Source organism: Myiozetetes cayanensis, unplaced genomic scaffold (assembly GCF_022539395.1).
Source record: "Myiozetetes cayanensis isolate MyiCay16 unplaced genomic scaffold, myiCay2020 scf1, whole genome shotgun sequence".
Taxonomy (NCBI): domain Eukaryota; kingdom Metazoa; phylum Chordata; class Aves; order Passeriformes; family Tyrannidae; genus Myiozetetes; species Myiozetetes cayanensis.
Window position 1 is genome coordinate 2,741,378 of NW_026086604.1, and position 15,287 is coordinate 2,756,664.

Consider the following 15,287-nt stretch of genomic DNA (forward strand, 5'->3'; position numbering starts at 1 on the left):
TTGACAACCCTTTCCATGAAGAAATTCTTCCTGATGTCCAACCTGAACCTTCCCTGGTGCAGTTTGAGGCCATTTTCTCTTGTCCTGTTGCTGGTTGCCTGGGAAAAGAGGACAACCCCCGCATTTCATTCACCTGGAGTGCTGTGTCCAGTTCTGGGCTCCTCTGTACAAGAGAGACGTGGAGCTCCTGGAGCAGGTCCAGTGGAGGGCAATGAAATACAATTAAAGGACTGGAGCATCTCTCTCATGAGGAAACATTGAGGGAGCTGGGCTTGTTCAGTCCCAGGAAGAGACGACTAAGAGGGGACTTCCCCATGTCTGTGAGTGTCTGCAGGGAGGGGGCAGAGGATGGACCAGGCTCTGCTCAGGGGTGCCCAGCAATGGGACAAAAGGCAACAGGCAGAAACTCATGCCCAGGAAGTTCCACCTGAGTATCGGGAAGAACTTCTTTACCCTTCTGTGCAGGGACAAAGCACTGAACAGGTTGCCCAGAGAAGGTGTGGAGTCTCCCTGACTGGAGATCTTCCAGAACCGACTGGACACAATCCTGTGCCTTGTGCTCCAGGGTGACCCTGCCTGAGCAGGGAGGTTGGACCCACTGTGGTCCCTTCCAACCCGACTCATTCCATGATTCTGTGACATTTTCTTTCAAGGAAAATTTACTTAAACATGAGCACGTTTGAGTGATCACTGGTCATCAAGTATAACCTAAGTCTGAAGTCACAGAATCACGGAATGGGTCAGGCTGGAAGGGACCACAGCGGGTCATCTGGTCCAACTCCCCTGCTCCAGCAGGGTCACCCCGGAGCACACGGCACAGGATTGTGTCCAGACGGTCCTGGAATGTCTCCAGCGAGGGAAACTCCTCAACTGGAACATCCCAGTGTCGCAACAAGAGAACCGCTGTGCCAGCCCGTGCCACCGAGCGAGGGCGAGGGGTTAAACTTTGCCTCTTCCCGAGCGAATCCGCCAGATTCCGCCAGGATCCGCGCTGCCTCGGGGAGGGAAGGAAGGAGGGAGGGAGGGAAGGAGCGGGTGAGAGCAGAGCCGCGAGCGGGGAAGGGAGGACGGGACCTCTCCCTCGCCCGCTCCCTGAGGGGCGGCACCGTGACCCTCCCGCGGCCATGTTGTGGGGGGGCCGCGGCGCATCCCATGGTGCAGCGCGCCGGGAGGGCGGGGAGACCGGGAAGGAGGGAGGGAGGAGGGAAGGAGGGAGGCGGCACTGCCCGCGCAGACCCTCCGGAGCCTTCTGCTCCTGCTCCTCCTCCGCCGCCGCTCCTGCTCCTGGCCGCGGCCCCGGAGGCGGCCGTGCCCGCAGCGCGGTGAGTGCGGGCGGCGGGGGCTGCCTGGGGAAGGCGCGGGCGGAGCGGCCCCAGTTTCACATCGTGGGGAGGGGGCGCAGCGGGGGCAGCGGCGGCTCCTTCCTTGTCTCCCCCCGCACCCACCCGGGCTCGTGGAGCGGCGGCGGCTCCGCAGGCAAGGGAAGGTTGTCCCCGGTGCCGCCCGTTCCCGTGTCCCCGGGGAGGGGCCGCCGCGGACACCGGGGCGCAGGAGGGTGGGCTGGGGGGGTCTCCGGGCAGAGCCGCTTCCCTCGCTCGGGAAGGGCAGGCTGGGAAGGGGATGGGAGAAGAGGCGGAGGAGGCTGCGGGGAGAGGTCATCGGTGCTCCGCCTGCCCCGTCCCCCTCCCGGGGGGGACCCGGCCGCCCCCTCCGCCCTGCCCGCCCCGCATTCCCGGCCGGTCCCACCGGATGTGTCGGGAGGCGGCGAGGTGGAGCGGGACGGTCCGCAAAGTAAACAAAGGGAAAGGGAAGGGAGGAGGAGGAGGTGTCCCCTCGCTGCCGGAGCCGGGCTGTGCCGGGCTTAGCCCCTTCCCCTCCCCAGGCGGGCGCGTAAATCCGCGGCTGCCTCTCGGAGCCGGGGTGGGAGCGCGGGGGAAGTGGTTGAGGTTCCTTCTTTTTAGGGTTTGGTGGTGGTGTTTTGTTTTTTTTTTTTTTTTTAGATGTGTGGGGGTTTATTTTTGGTTTACCCTCTTGCTGCTCTCGCTGGGACGGTGTGATCGGGGCAGGGAATCGGGGGCAGCGCTTTGGTCCCCAGCCCTTAACCCGGGCACAGCCCCCGGCGTCTGGAGCGGGGAAGGGGAGCAAGCGCTCCCTCGGCGTGGCTTTTGGGCGACCCGGTGGTGCCACACAAGTTGGGTCAGATGGAGGAGCCTTTGCACTTCTTGGAGAAATCTGATATTTTTTCTTTATCCGGTTGTAAACCTGATTTTTGGAGTACAGCGAGAACTGCACTCCCGCAGCTGTAACAGGGGATCGTTCTGCTCAAATCCCCGCGACTAATTCTGAAGCATGTGGTGTACATTGCCAGTTCTCACATCCATTCTCTTCCCAGACCTCCTGTACTCGGATGATGCTTTTTTGGAACAAGGGGGAGTCTTTTTTCTTTGATTTCCCGTTCTTTTTTGTTGTTGTTTGCTGGCTGAAACACTGTTCCCTGTATCGTTTCTATGTTAGCTGGCTTGCAGTCAATCCTATTCCAGTGCTGAGTGTATCCTGCAGGCCCTGGCATTGGAGCAGCATCAGCCTGCAGCTCAGTTTTTGGCAATTTCACTGGGGTGAGATACAGTGCTGTAGTAAATGCATGGAATAAAAAGTTCACTTGAAAGGAGAAACACTTGGAGATTGATATTGAATGATTTAATGTAAACGTTAGCTTAAAAGTGGAGTGGTATTGCAGTGTCCCTTTAAAATCCACACTCCTTTGGCCTTTTGTTGTTTAGTTGTTTTTGTGTGGGTTTGTTTTTTTTTTGTTTGTTTGTTTTTTATTTCCACTGTATTAATTGGGAAAGTCCCACATTCCTCGAAGCTAATCTGCCTTTATCGTCTCTGGTTCCTTTAAACCTGAGTAAGGTCAAGAGCACAACTGGATTGGGGCCAGAAATAGTAGAAGTTATATAGTTATTTGGAACAGTTTGTTATCTCACTGATGTTGTCCAAAATTCCACCACTTCCTTTTTCCACCTGGCCCCTTTTTTGTTGCCCCCTGAGATCAGGTTGTTATCCTACCTCCAGTCTTCGTTGGAACACCTTTGCCTGTGTGGTGTGATTTGGGATGGGGACCACAGCCCTTGGTCTTCTTAAATCAAGTTTTGTGGCTGAGATTCTGTACAGAATGTGTGTGTGCACCTTTGAAATCGATCCAGGCAGTGTGGATTTCGTGGACCTAAAATCAGGTGTCCTGTTAACAGAACAAACAAACAAAAAAACCCAAAGAAGGAGGAGACTGTAAAGTCAGCAGGCAAATCAACAAGAGAAAAAGAGTTCTAAAATTAATTTGTCTTTTGTGCTGTTATGTCTTAAATGCAGTTTTTGTAGAACATGGCTGGGATTGATGTTTGTGTTGGTTGACCTTTTATTTTTCAGGAAGGTTAAAATGTACACATGAAAAGGAAAATGACATCGTACTTATTTACCAAAAGCTCTAAGCTTTATTTGGCCTCAGCCTTGGGTATTATTAAAGGTACTAAGTATATGTAGTGACACAGCAATCAACCAGTAATGTATTGGAATACTTCATCCAGAAGGGGATATTCTTAGAATAGCACTCTTGTGTCTTGAATGTGTAATTTGCTGAAAGAGCGTTAAAAATGGTTTTGACTTCTGGGTATCTGGTGATGTGATCTGGTATCTTTGCTCCAGAGCATGTTATGTGTTGTGGAAAGGGCTTATTTTTGGTAATACAATTGTTTAACCACATGATGACTAATGAATGCGGGATCTTGGTTTTGTGAGCTCCACTGAGCTAACAGATATTTTGGGGGATGACAGGAGAGAAAAGCAGGAGTGCTTTTTAGAGATTAAGTAGTAAAACAGGTGGCTTTGATGGGTCAGGAGATTGTCTTCTGTTTTTGAATGCGTCTATAAATGTGGTGGGTGTTTTTGTCAGCAAGAGGGTAGCTCAAGAATCAATAAGATTTTTATTTCTTGCCATTTGTATAACAAAATGATCATGTTTTTCTTCCCCTGGTAGGCATTGCTGTGTGTAGCGGTATGTTCTTTATTTTGATGTAACATTCATAGTAACAATACAGGCTATTCTCATTCACTTTATATCTTTTTGGATTTAGAGAAAAGTTCTTTTCACTATAAGACAACTTTGTCTTCTCAAAGTGCAGTTTTGAAGAATGCTGGTAACTGTTAATAAGTTGTAATTTTGCTGTTAAATTTGTATAAAACCATACAAGACACAAATAGTCTTGCATATTTTTTTTGTCTTAAATTGAACATTTGTACTTTTACGTTTGATGCAGATTATTGCAAAAAGTGTATTTCCATGTTCTGGATCAATTAAATTTCAGTAAATGGGCTGAAGGTACTTCAAAAGGACACTCTTATGCTGGAATTCATCTTCCACATCTGTTTCCTTGTGCCACAACTGCCACTCTGGGATGGTAGCAGTGCAAACATGGGATTTATTTATTTCTTACCAGAAAGCTTCTGAGTCCTCATTTGGGAGAGCTGTCAGGGAAGTTTGACTGACGTTTGGCTCCATCAGATGTGGTTTCCAGACTAAATGTGTGTTTCCTCTTATCTTGTGTCAGTGCAGTTTCTGAAGTTTCAAGTGCCGTTGAAAGCATGGACATACTGACTTAATTTCTTGGGAAGGTTTTAATTAGAGGTCAGGATTTTAAAAACTGCAGCAAACAAACCCTCACTGTATGACTTTGAGCTCTTGTATTGAATGAGAGCAGAAATGGTACAGGAACACTCCAAAAGTCAGTTTTGGATGCATTTATTTAGCACCTGAGCTAAAGTGATTCTTGTCTTCCTGAGTAGTAACTTCTGCAGGATAGTTTTGTGCTAAAAGCCGTCTTTTTTATTCTAAATATTTGGGGAAAAAAGCCCCCAGAAAAGAATGCAGATCAATGCAAGATTAGAGTTTATAAATTGTTAGTAATTTCTAGTGTGTCCCTTGGTTTGTATATAGCTGCCACTTAGGAGCCTTGGAAATCCAGTGTGTTCTACCACAGTGTTCCACGAGAGTGGTTTATTGTGTCTGTAACAAAAACATAAAGCTGTAAGAAAGGGAAATTAAGTGGAAAACCTGATATCTGAGTAACTCTGTCTTTTTAATAGGTTTTTCTGGTGTAGCAGAGGAAGAACTTTGGTGGAGATGATCAAGTAGATCTTTCTGAAAGCTCTTGTTGCTCATGTCCTGCTCTCTATTTTGAGGCAATGTTTAATGACTAATCAGAAAAACTTGAAGAAAGTGGCTATTTCAGGACTGAACGGCTTAAAATAAAAACCTGCAGGTTTGGCATTGTAGGTTTATATTTTTATTTTCCCTATCCCATTCTTTTTTAACTTGTGTTCTTTCCACCGTACAGGCTTCCTAAGATAGGAGTTTGCTGTTTGTTCAGCATTAAGTGTTCCTGATACTGGAGTGCAAGTCTTGTATTTGGGCAGACAGAGTGTTAGGTCTTTTATTAAAAAAAAATAACAAAATAACAAAAAAAAAAACCCAAAAATGCAAATCACAAAAATAATCAATCAACCAAAAGCACAAAAAACTCCAGGTGGCTTGGTCTGATTTTTCTGGCTTTGTATTTAAAGCAGACACAAGAGAGACAGCTGTGACTACCCAGGTGTGTGGGAGCTTTCCAAACATCCCCTTGCAAATTTTAGCAGTTCATGCACCTTTCAGCACGTCGGAGGTGGCAGGAGAAGCACAGAAACTGATGCTCTCTGGCTCTGATGGTGCTCCAAATGTGGCGATGCAGCTCAGTGGTGGTGTCAATGGGTCGTCAGTTAGGATGAAACTGGAGAACAGTTTCTGAAATCTGATTTAAAAGGTTTGGATGCAACTTGTGTCAAGTGAAAATCAAGAGTGGAAGATGTAAATAACAAATGCTGAAGGCAACAGGCTTTGTTAGAGAACATCTGACTCATTGGCATTAGTGTGAATTTCAGGGGCATTTAAATTTTCTTCAGCTCTGCAGCGGTCCATGGCTGAGCTGGTAAAACTCTCCTGGACTGGATTTCCTTTGTCCCCTATAACTTCAAGACTTTTTCCTCCATCTTCTCTCTCTCTGCACTGTTCCTCTGCCCTTTTTTGTCGTGTTCAGTGCAGAAGGGGCATAAGGAAGACGTTTAAGTAGCTTTTGTGAGCTTGTTATTGCATGGAAGCATTGCTTTTTGTTTTCCCTCTGGGAAAGGGACCCGACAGACACTCAACTCCGTTTCTTTTTTGCTTCAGACTTCCAACTTGCTAGAATGTAATATAGGTCAGTTTAGAGTTAATCCTCAAGATTAATCTAGACCCTTTCCCTGCCCATGGAACTATAATTTAACTCATTTTGAGACCCTGCACTAATTTCCTTCCTTTTGCCCAAAAACGAGCAAGCAAAACGTGGGCATCAGTGTCCTGCATACAGCAGTGGGGCATGGCACATTCTGTGCCAGTGCTGTGGTTCCAGGTACACTGAGCAATGAATTTTTGAAGCATTTAGCCAGGGTGTGTGTCAGGAGTCCCTGCACGAGGCACTTGTTGCCTTTGCAGAGGTCGAAGTGGCTGAGGGGGTTCCCAGAGCCGGGACAGGGAGAAGGAGGTCAGAGGGCTTTGCTGACTCTGAGCTGCTCCTGCTTCCTGCTGCCAACCCCGGGCCTTGCATTGTTTACCCACACATGAAAATGTGCAATTCCTGCTTTTGTTTTATTTTGGTTTGGGGGAGGGCAGAGGGAGCAAACCAGCTGAGCCTCTCAAGTGTCTTTGGAAGGCAGAGATAAGTTTTCCTTTAGTCCCACTGAAGCTCCTGGGAAGGATTCGAAGCAGCAGATGATTTTTTTTTTTTAATTTTATATTTTTTTTTTCTCAATAGGAGAAGGAGGAGCTGCTGCTCTTTCCTGTTTTCTTGCTGCAAATAATGGGGTTGCAGGGGGGTACCAGAGGTCTGGTTTAGCAGCAACTCAAAATGAGTTAAATGATATATTTTCCAGCTGTGAATGCAGGTACCTACTTCTTTTCCCAGGCCTTTCACACTGCATGGAGTGTTTACTGATACAATCCATGGGATGTACAGTAGCCAGTGAGGTTTCTGCTCCATCAGCATTTGATAAATAATTTCTTAGCAGTGCCTTCAACATTACTGTTATTGAAGGTACTGGTGAGAGACTTATAAATCCCAGTGTCTGAGTTACACCCAGTGGTGGAGATTTACATCAATCAGTACCTGTTTCATCCTGTCTTTTGTAGATTTTATGTTCGGTATGAACGCTGAGGCAAGTTTGTTCTCAGTAATACTCTGTAGCTTTGAGATTCAGAAATTCTGTGATCTTCAAAAGAGAATTTCCTCTTACTGATTTTTAGGCAATCTTTTAAATTCTTTTTCTGTGGAAGGTAACATGAAAACATAAAATCTATCCCCATTTTCTTATTTGCACGTAGGTATCGCTTCTTGATTTCCATTTTTTTTGAACTAGGCAGTTCTAATCTTTCTGTCCTTTGAGGAGAAAATTGTCTCTGTTCTGGTTTAGAATACTGGAATTTTTATTGCTCACTTTTTTCAAGTAAAGGTTAATACAGAAAGAAGAAAAATAAAGTTAGTGTTTGAAAGAGTACAGATCCTTTTTATTTTTGGTTAACCAACCAAGTTGTTTACCAGGTTTTTTTCCCCCCCTGCTGTTTTTAATACACTTCTCAAGCAGAAATTCCTTTTGCTGGTGTCTGAATGCTCTTGTGGTTCTTTTATGCCTGTGTGCTCCTCAGGTTTTAGCAGTCTCCTCCTTTATCCTCTTTGCTGCTTTAACTGATGCTTTTCTGTAGTGGCAGCTGTTTAAAGGCAGAGGTTCAGAATGGGCTTTACAGTCTAGACAGCAGCACACAAAAGTGATGTAGAACAGGTACTTTCACTGTTAGCTGTCGGAAATAACTTTGTGTGAAGAGATGAACTTCACGCTTTAATTTTCTATTTGTTCTTCCCCCTTTTCCTCCTGCAAATTCCAGAGCCTGATGGAGGTATTCTTGTGTTTTTGCCACTGCCCAGGACCTTTCATGCCTGAAAGCACTGGTTTGGTCAGCCAGTGGGGCAGAGAGATGGGGAACACTGATACAACCACAATATCGGAAGTTGAGACAAGAATTTTGTTTCTATTTCTTCGGTGGCTTCTCCTTTTCCTTTTCGGTGGCAGAACTAATTCAGCTGCTGTGCTGGTTTTTATTCCCCTTTAAAACGAGGACAGTGAACCCTGGCACAGGAGCACGTGCCAGTTCTGAAGTGCTTTCTGGGAAGGGGATTTCAAGTGCCCATCACAAGGAGAAGCAGAAACCATGATGCTGGATGTGAGTTGTTAATTTAAGGTGCCATCTCAGTGCTTGGAATGAGCCTTGGCATGGCCAAGTTAATGCACATGGCCATTGTGCTCATGATGCCTCGCTCAGAACTGCTTTTGCTAAATAAAAGGCGTTTTATTTTACAGGTAGGGTAGAAAAAAAAGGCTGATTGATAGCATGTATAGAAAAATGTAAGTCCCAGGTAATAAACCACAAGTTGGAGGGGTTTTAATCTCTTAAATTCCATTTTTAATTGTATGGAACACTATTTAACATTGTTACATTTTCAACTCGTTTTCCATTGGCAGCCCTCACACACTGCTGACATGTGCTGGTCTCTGACTCTTAGTGAAGCTCTTTGCAAATGTTACAAATTACACTTTCAGTTCTTACTCTGGTGTTAACAGCTCCATTATGGGAACGCTGTTAATTAATGGCTAAAGAAGTAATTCTGAATTTTTATCAGCTCTCATTTTCTATTTCAGGCTTAAGCACTATATCCTAGAGGCTTCTAGATTTCAATTGGTTTATTAATTATCTTGTCATTTCCACTTCAGTTTGTATAAATCACAAAGCTGGCTGTTTTTTCTGTACTTGTTCAGCTCTGCAGCCTCTGTTCCTCCTGTTTAGTGCGTTTGGAATTTTGTTGTTCAAATGTCTGCTCAAAACGTGCCTTTGAAGTTGTACAAGGGCTGAGTGGACTGGGGTGTGCAGGTTACTGATTGATGGGTGCTCAGTTTGTGGTTAACCTTGTTCTGCTGGGGCAGAAAAAGAAGTGCTCTGCTGTGGTGTAGTAAGGAGGTAAATATTTCAGGTAGCTGTTCTGATGAATTCAGTACTGGTAGGATTTAGTTACAATTCTGTGTTGAGCTTGGGGCATCAAGGAAGGGTTTTCCTCTTTTTGGATGCTTTCAGTAGCAGAAGATGCCTAAGAATATGACACCCAAGAATTGAACAAATTAAGATGTTAACTTCTTATCTCTTTGTGGTCTTTAAGTTATTCGCATGCATTAGGCTACTACAAGGATAAAGAAGATAAAGGATTAAGGGGACTAAAATGAGAATTAGTTGATTTAAATAATAGGACTGAAGACTTGGTTACTTTACTTAGGGAGCAAGACTTGTAATGCTAAGAATAACAAACCATTGTAGATTAGAGGAGGGACTCGTCCCTGACAGTGTTTAAGAACAAATTGGACATCTGTCAGGAAGGGAATGCTGTTTATTCCTGCTGTTTATTCCTGCATCAGGAGTGGCAGCTTGACAAGGTGACCTCTGAAGTTCTATCCACTGATCTTAGTGATGTGAACAGGTAAAGAATGTGGGGTTGTTATTTCCAGGTTTGTGGTGATTATCAGAAGGTAGGTGACAGTATCCCCAGCAACTGAGAGTTTTCTCTGAGCTCCTGTAACCACGTCCTCTCTGTTATCTTGGCAGCTTTTGCCCGAGATTGTACAGCTTTGATGTGAATCTGTTGTAGGCAAAGCAACTTGTTTTTGTTTTGTGGAGGGCTGTAAAGGTCACGCAGAGAAGAACTTGTGTGTAAATGAAACTGTCATGTTCTTCTGTAGATGCAGATGTTACCTGGACATGGCTTGGAAAACAGAATTGTGACCTGGTTACTGATATTAGAACAATTAGCTTAGTTGCTATTTTGTCATAACCTTACAAATTTCCTAGAAGAAAACGTGCAAGAATTGTAAGCTGTGCAAGCAAGTTAATAAAGTGGCCTTAGGATGACTTTTCTTATTCCTTTTGGTAATGCCCTTAATGACTATATATTATTATATATTAATAAACTGAGCTTTGTTTTCAGAATAATAGGAACTTCTAGTGATTCTATACTTTCTTTTTCTGTCAGTCTTTAGCTCTTCAATATGATAACTTGTATTTTGATGTTTTGATGATTATGCTTCCTCTTAATCATAACTCTAAGCTGTTTTAAAGTAAGTCAGGCTTAAGGTTTGTTTCTCGGCATTTTGTCACGGAAGGAGTAAGTCACTGCTGAGATTGGGAAAGAGAATTAAGTAATCTTTAGTGGAAATGTGTATGGAGACAAAATGTGGTAATCATGGCTGGCTGTACCTGGTCCAGCTGCTGCTGGCAACCAGTAGCAGTGAAGCAGCCTGCCTTTGAGATGATCCTTATGGAAGAGTAAATGCATGGAGCTGGGAGCTTTTTAATCACCATGTTAAAAGAGAAACCACATTAGGGGTAGAAGCTGCTGGAACTAACAGTTCAGTACTCCATCTGAGTTTTCAAGGAGCCTTTAAGCTAAAAGGTAAAGCTGAGAATTTGTGCAACGTGTCTGAACTTTTGTAAGCTGTTTGCTGTGGTGTGGGGAACTAAACATGGTTTAAGAAAAACCCCTATGTGGTGTGGAGGCAAAGGGAAGCCTCTTTGTTGTAATTTGTAAATTCTGTTTAATCAGGTATAGGAACACCTAGTCAGACTGGATATTAACTCTTTGTTATCAGGATAGTCTAATAATTTCAGTTTTACGTGAATTTCTTGTGAAGTTCTTTGTAAATTGTGGGATTTTGACTGGTCACAGGGGTGGATCTCCTTCAAGGAGGAGGATTTGAGTGTTATTGCATTCCTAAGTGCTTATGTACAGAAATTGTTTCAGACATATTAATTAATCAGTGGTTATCAGGAAAAATCAATCCAGTTCCATAAGTGAATAATATTATTTTTATTTTACCTGTGTATTTTGATGATGCAGTTCAAGGATTAAAGTTTATAAGAGAAATGGGGATGAAGAGTATATGGCATGTGTTTATCTGTGGAATTATGCTGGCACTTATTTATTATGCTGGCATGGTCTCTTCTTGAACACTTTGTGAATGTTAGAGTATGCATTTAATACTTCTATGTCTTGGGTTGTGGATGGAAGCAAAAATATCAGTAGGAACCTCCATAAAACTTAGTCAAAGAATGGAATCAAAAGAAGGAGTGGGATGTAACTCAGAATATACTTCTGTTCCATTTCCTGCCTGGAGTTTGTGTCAGTGTTTCATTTGTATAAGAAATGGAGCTTTAGGACTCTGGGTTTTATTCTCTTGTTGATGGAAATTTGTTACCTACGTGAATTTATTAAACAACCAGGTGAGTTTCTTTGGAAGATTAGGCCCCTTTGGAAGAAGAGGGTGAGCAGCACACAGGAGTAATCAGGGGTTTAAATGAAGCAGAAGTTTTGTTGTGTCCCAGGCTACAAAACCCCTCCTCGTTCAGCCTCGGCAGAAGGGGGGAGTTCCTTTGTGTGTTGGCAGAACTGCTCCTCTCACGCTGTTCCAGGGCTTTCAGCAGCCAGTTTTATGCCTTTCTGTCCTTTCATCAGAGGAGGAGAGGGAATCCTTCAAGACAGGAGTGTGTATTGTTGGCTTCATTTTACAACTGAATCAGCTTTTTCTTCTCCTAAAGGCAAACAAAACCTTTAAACTATTCCACGATGTGTGGAGAGTGTTGAGACGAGCTTCCCTTCCTAGGAAACAAATTGTGGAGTTCTATAATATATTTATCTGTGTGGCTTTTTGGAGGTGAATGGGAATTGCATTGAAGTTCTTTCTTTCAAAGGCCTTTGTTACCTCTTGCTGAAATAGATACTGGACCCCAGCATTCTCAAGTGGGAGCAGAACATTGGTCATGGTATACTGAGGGAGAGATCAGAGAGTGGAAGTACAGAGAGGGTGAGGGCTGCAGCGAGTTGTGAAAATAAATGTACATAAAGCACATTTCCTTTATAATACCTCACTCTTGAAGTTGTTAGAAGGAATAAAACAAGGCAAGACCTTGTGGGTGGCTGAGCCCAGGTCAGTTTTGGAAAGGCAGGATGAAAGGGGTGAGTTTGAGAAAGGATTTGGAGCACAGTCAAAATGAAGTGGGGAGGGGGAGAGCAGTGCCCATGTGCATATAATGTGAGTGCTTAACGCACAGCTGTCGCTGGAAATATGATAGTTTTTTGGACTGAGTCTGTGTTACAGCAGTTTTGAGTGTTATGTGGAACTCGTGTTCTATGCTGTTAAACCCATGTCTGTATAGCAGATTTTTGTCATGGGTTTTATGAATGGGAGGTGAGAGTAAGTATGGACTTCTTTTGTGTGTGTGTTTTTAGTGTGATACAGAACTGAGATCTTACTGAAATTTGCCTTTCTTTGCCTAGTTAAGTTACAACAATCTGATTAAAAGGTTCTGCAGGACTATTGGTGGTGCAGCTGATGGTGGCCGTATGGGTGTGTTTTGGGGTTACATGTTTAGGATCTGTGTTTGAGTCCAGTGAGTCTGTACCGAATTCTGCTTTAGGGACCGTGTTCTTCTGCTGTCCAGGCCACTAAGCAATGTTAAGATGAAGTCAGTACTTGTGTACCAGTTATCCTGAAACAAGATTACTGAATCTTCACAGCACTGTGTCCGTGCAAACATTGCTTTTGAGTTGGTCTAGAATTCAGTGGCAGTTCTGGGGCTTTTCCTGCAGGTCAGAGGTCCTTTGGTAACAGATTGTACCCAGGGCTATGTTGTGTTACTGTTTGCCGTTGGTGTGTTTTTGGTGCTGCTGCTGAAAGTGCTCCAGGCAGGTCCGTGTTCCTCGTTGTTTGAGATGTGGAGGAGCTGTGTGTGTACATGGAATCAGAGAATATCTCAAGTTGGAAGGGACCCATAAGGATTATTGAATCCAACTGGGGCCTGGGGCCATGACCACTTCCCTGTGGAGCCTGTTCCACTGAGTGACCACTCTCTCTTTGAAGAACCTTTTCCTGATGTCCAGTCTGAACTCCCCCTCATGCAACTTCATCCCATTTCCTTGGTCCTAAATATATATATTCATCCAGATGACATTTTCTCAAAAGACCCGTGGGATGCTTCACTTGCTATCTTCTTAAGAAATTAAAGCATAGATCTTTCCTGCCTCTTTAAAACAGGTGGCTGGAGAATAATTCCCCATGACCAGTGTACAATTCCCTAATACAAATTAAAGTTTGTGGTTGCTCTGTGACTACCAAAGTTCACTGGATTCAGTTGTTTGTGCAGGATATAGGAGAGCACAGCTAACAGGAATAATAGCATTGCAGATAACTTAGTTATAAATGTCTCATCTCTGCTGAAGAAAATATTACTTATGCCCAGCAGTTGTTTCTGTTCTTTCCTGTCTCCTGTGATCTTTGTGTGGTTTTCCTGTGACTTACTGTGGTACCAAAGGGGCGCCATTAGAGACCAGGATAAGAAGGATAAAATAAGGACAAAAATGTCGCATTGCATAAAATTCTTTATTTGCTTTGTTGCTGCGAATCAGAATTAGGAGAGGGAAGTGCAACAAATAATGTCAGTCCTTAGTAGTCCGTCTTGAGCTTTGTAAAGATTGAGGTGTAAGAATTTACATTGACTCCTTTGTAAGAATTTGTGTGTTGACATGGAGAGGAGGATCTGGGAGAGAGGAATTTGTGAAGACTAATTTAATGTAGTGATGAAAAAAGAGTGAAGGGGACAAATATTCTTGACGAGTGTGACTGAGGAGCTTTAAAGGTAGCTGAAAAAAAGCCTGAGGAAGCTGAGGAATGAGCTCCGTGCCTAGAAGATATTTTAAGATTTTTACTTTTGGATAGTTGACGTTAACTTATGGCTCAGTGGTGTGCTTGGTGAGGAAGGCAAACTGGAGAGGGGATAGAATGATACTGGAGGACAAAACTTAAAAAGTTTCAGGCCTTGTATATGGACATTTAGATCTCCAGATAAGATGCTTTATCTTTTAACTGAAATACAAGGTAGGACGAGATAAGGAAACAAATCCAACTGCATCAAACAGGTACTTAGAGCCAGTTTCAAATCGAAGAGTTTTTCAAAAAACAAGTGTTAGATTTAACATGTAAATACTGTGACCTTACTGAAAACCATCCCCATGTGGAGAAAGGTAGAGAAATTACAAAAGCTGTGAAAAATCCCCTCCCCTCTTTTTCTCCCCCTGCCCTGTGCAGATGTAATTGGGTTTTTTTACTTTTAAAAAAAAAAAAATCTGTAATATATAGATAGATTTTTTTTTTTTTTACAAAAAGTTGAATTAAGCTCAATACTTTAACCCAAACCATTTTCTATGTTTTCTCTCCCTCTGACCACTTTAGAAGCTTTCAGCATTTATCCCCATTAGAACGAGAGCAATTGTTATTTTTTTTAAGAAGTGTTACAACTGGTCGAACTTGAGTTGAGGATGGGAGAGTTCTTGTCACCACTTGCTTCCTAAGGAACTGATAAAGAAGGAAATCAGTCAGTAACCTGTGAAAACAAACATTGGGAAGGTGTGCCTGGCAAGGGCTGTTGGTGTAAAGGAGATGAAACGGTCCTGTGTTTGGATCATCTCTGTGTTACTCTCTAATGAGCCAACCAGAGGCCCTTTATCTGTCCTCTGGGGTTGCCATCCAGCATCAAATCAAATCACAGTGCCATGCATTTGTACACTGAATTTTACACACATGGGTGGTTCTATTGAAAATCGGTGGGGATAACTTGTGTGGAAAATTTAACATGCCTGTAAGTGTTTGCATTATTGATGCCTCAGCAATTAAAATAATATTTTTCTATTATTTGTGCTCGGTGCATTTTGGATGTTGTGTGTAAGTCCCCTGGTATTACACACACCATTATTTGAACAAATGCTTTAAGGGTGTTAATGACGTGACTTCCTGGAGCAGGGAAAGATCATTACTATTGGCCTTGGAAATTAAAAGTCGCTTTTGCCTTATCAGAAAACATCTTTAGTTCAATCAGTAACTGCATGGGTTTCTCAAGCCGAGAAACAGTCTCATGAGCAATTTCCCTTTCCACAAAGGACTTGTCATGATATCATTCCCATTGTGTTAATCCTTGGTGTTTTCACAAATTGTCCCAAATCATGACTAATTCCATGAAAGCCTTCGGAGCAGATGTGATTCTGGGGAAAACTGTCGTTTAGCACTCAGTCTGGCAGAGA

General features: G+C 43.5%; 1 protein-coding gene across 1 annotated transcript in view; it reads left to right on the top strand.

The window, feature by feature from the left end:
* The first annotated feature begins 1,182 nt into the window (after positions 1 to 1,182).
* The window catches only part of PTK2 (protein tyrosine kinase 2), a 188,481-nt gene continuing 174,376 nt past the window's right edge, over positions 1,183 to 15,287 (top strand). The window contains exon 1 of the mRNA XM_050330652.1: positions 1,183 to 1,322. The gene's annotated coding sequence lies outside the window, so the exon portion shown is untranslated. The remainder of the gene's footprint in view (positions 1,323 to 15,287) is intronic.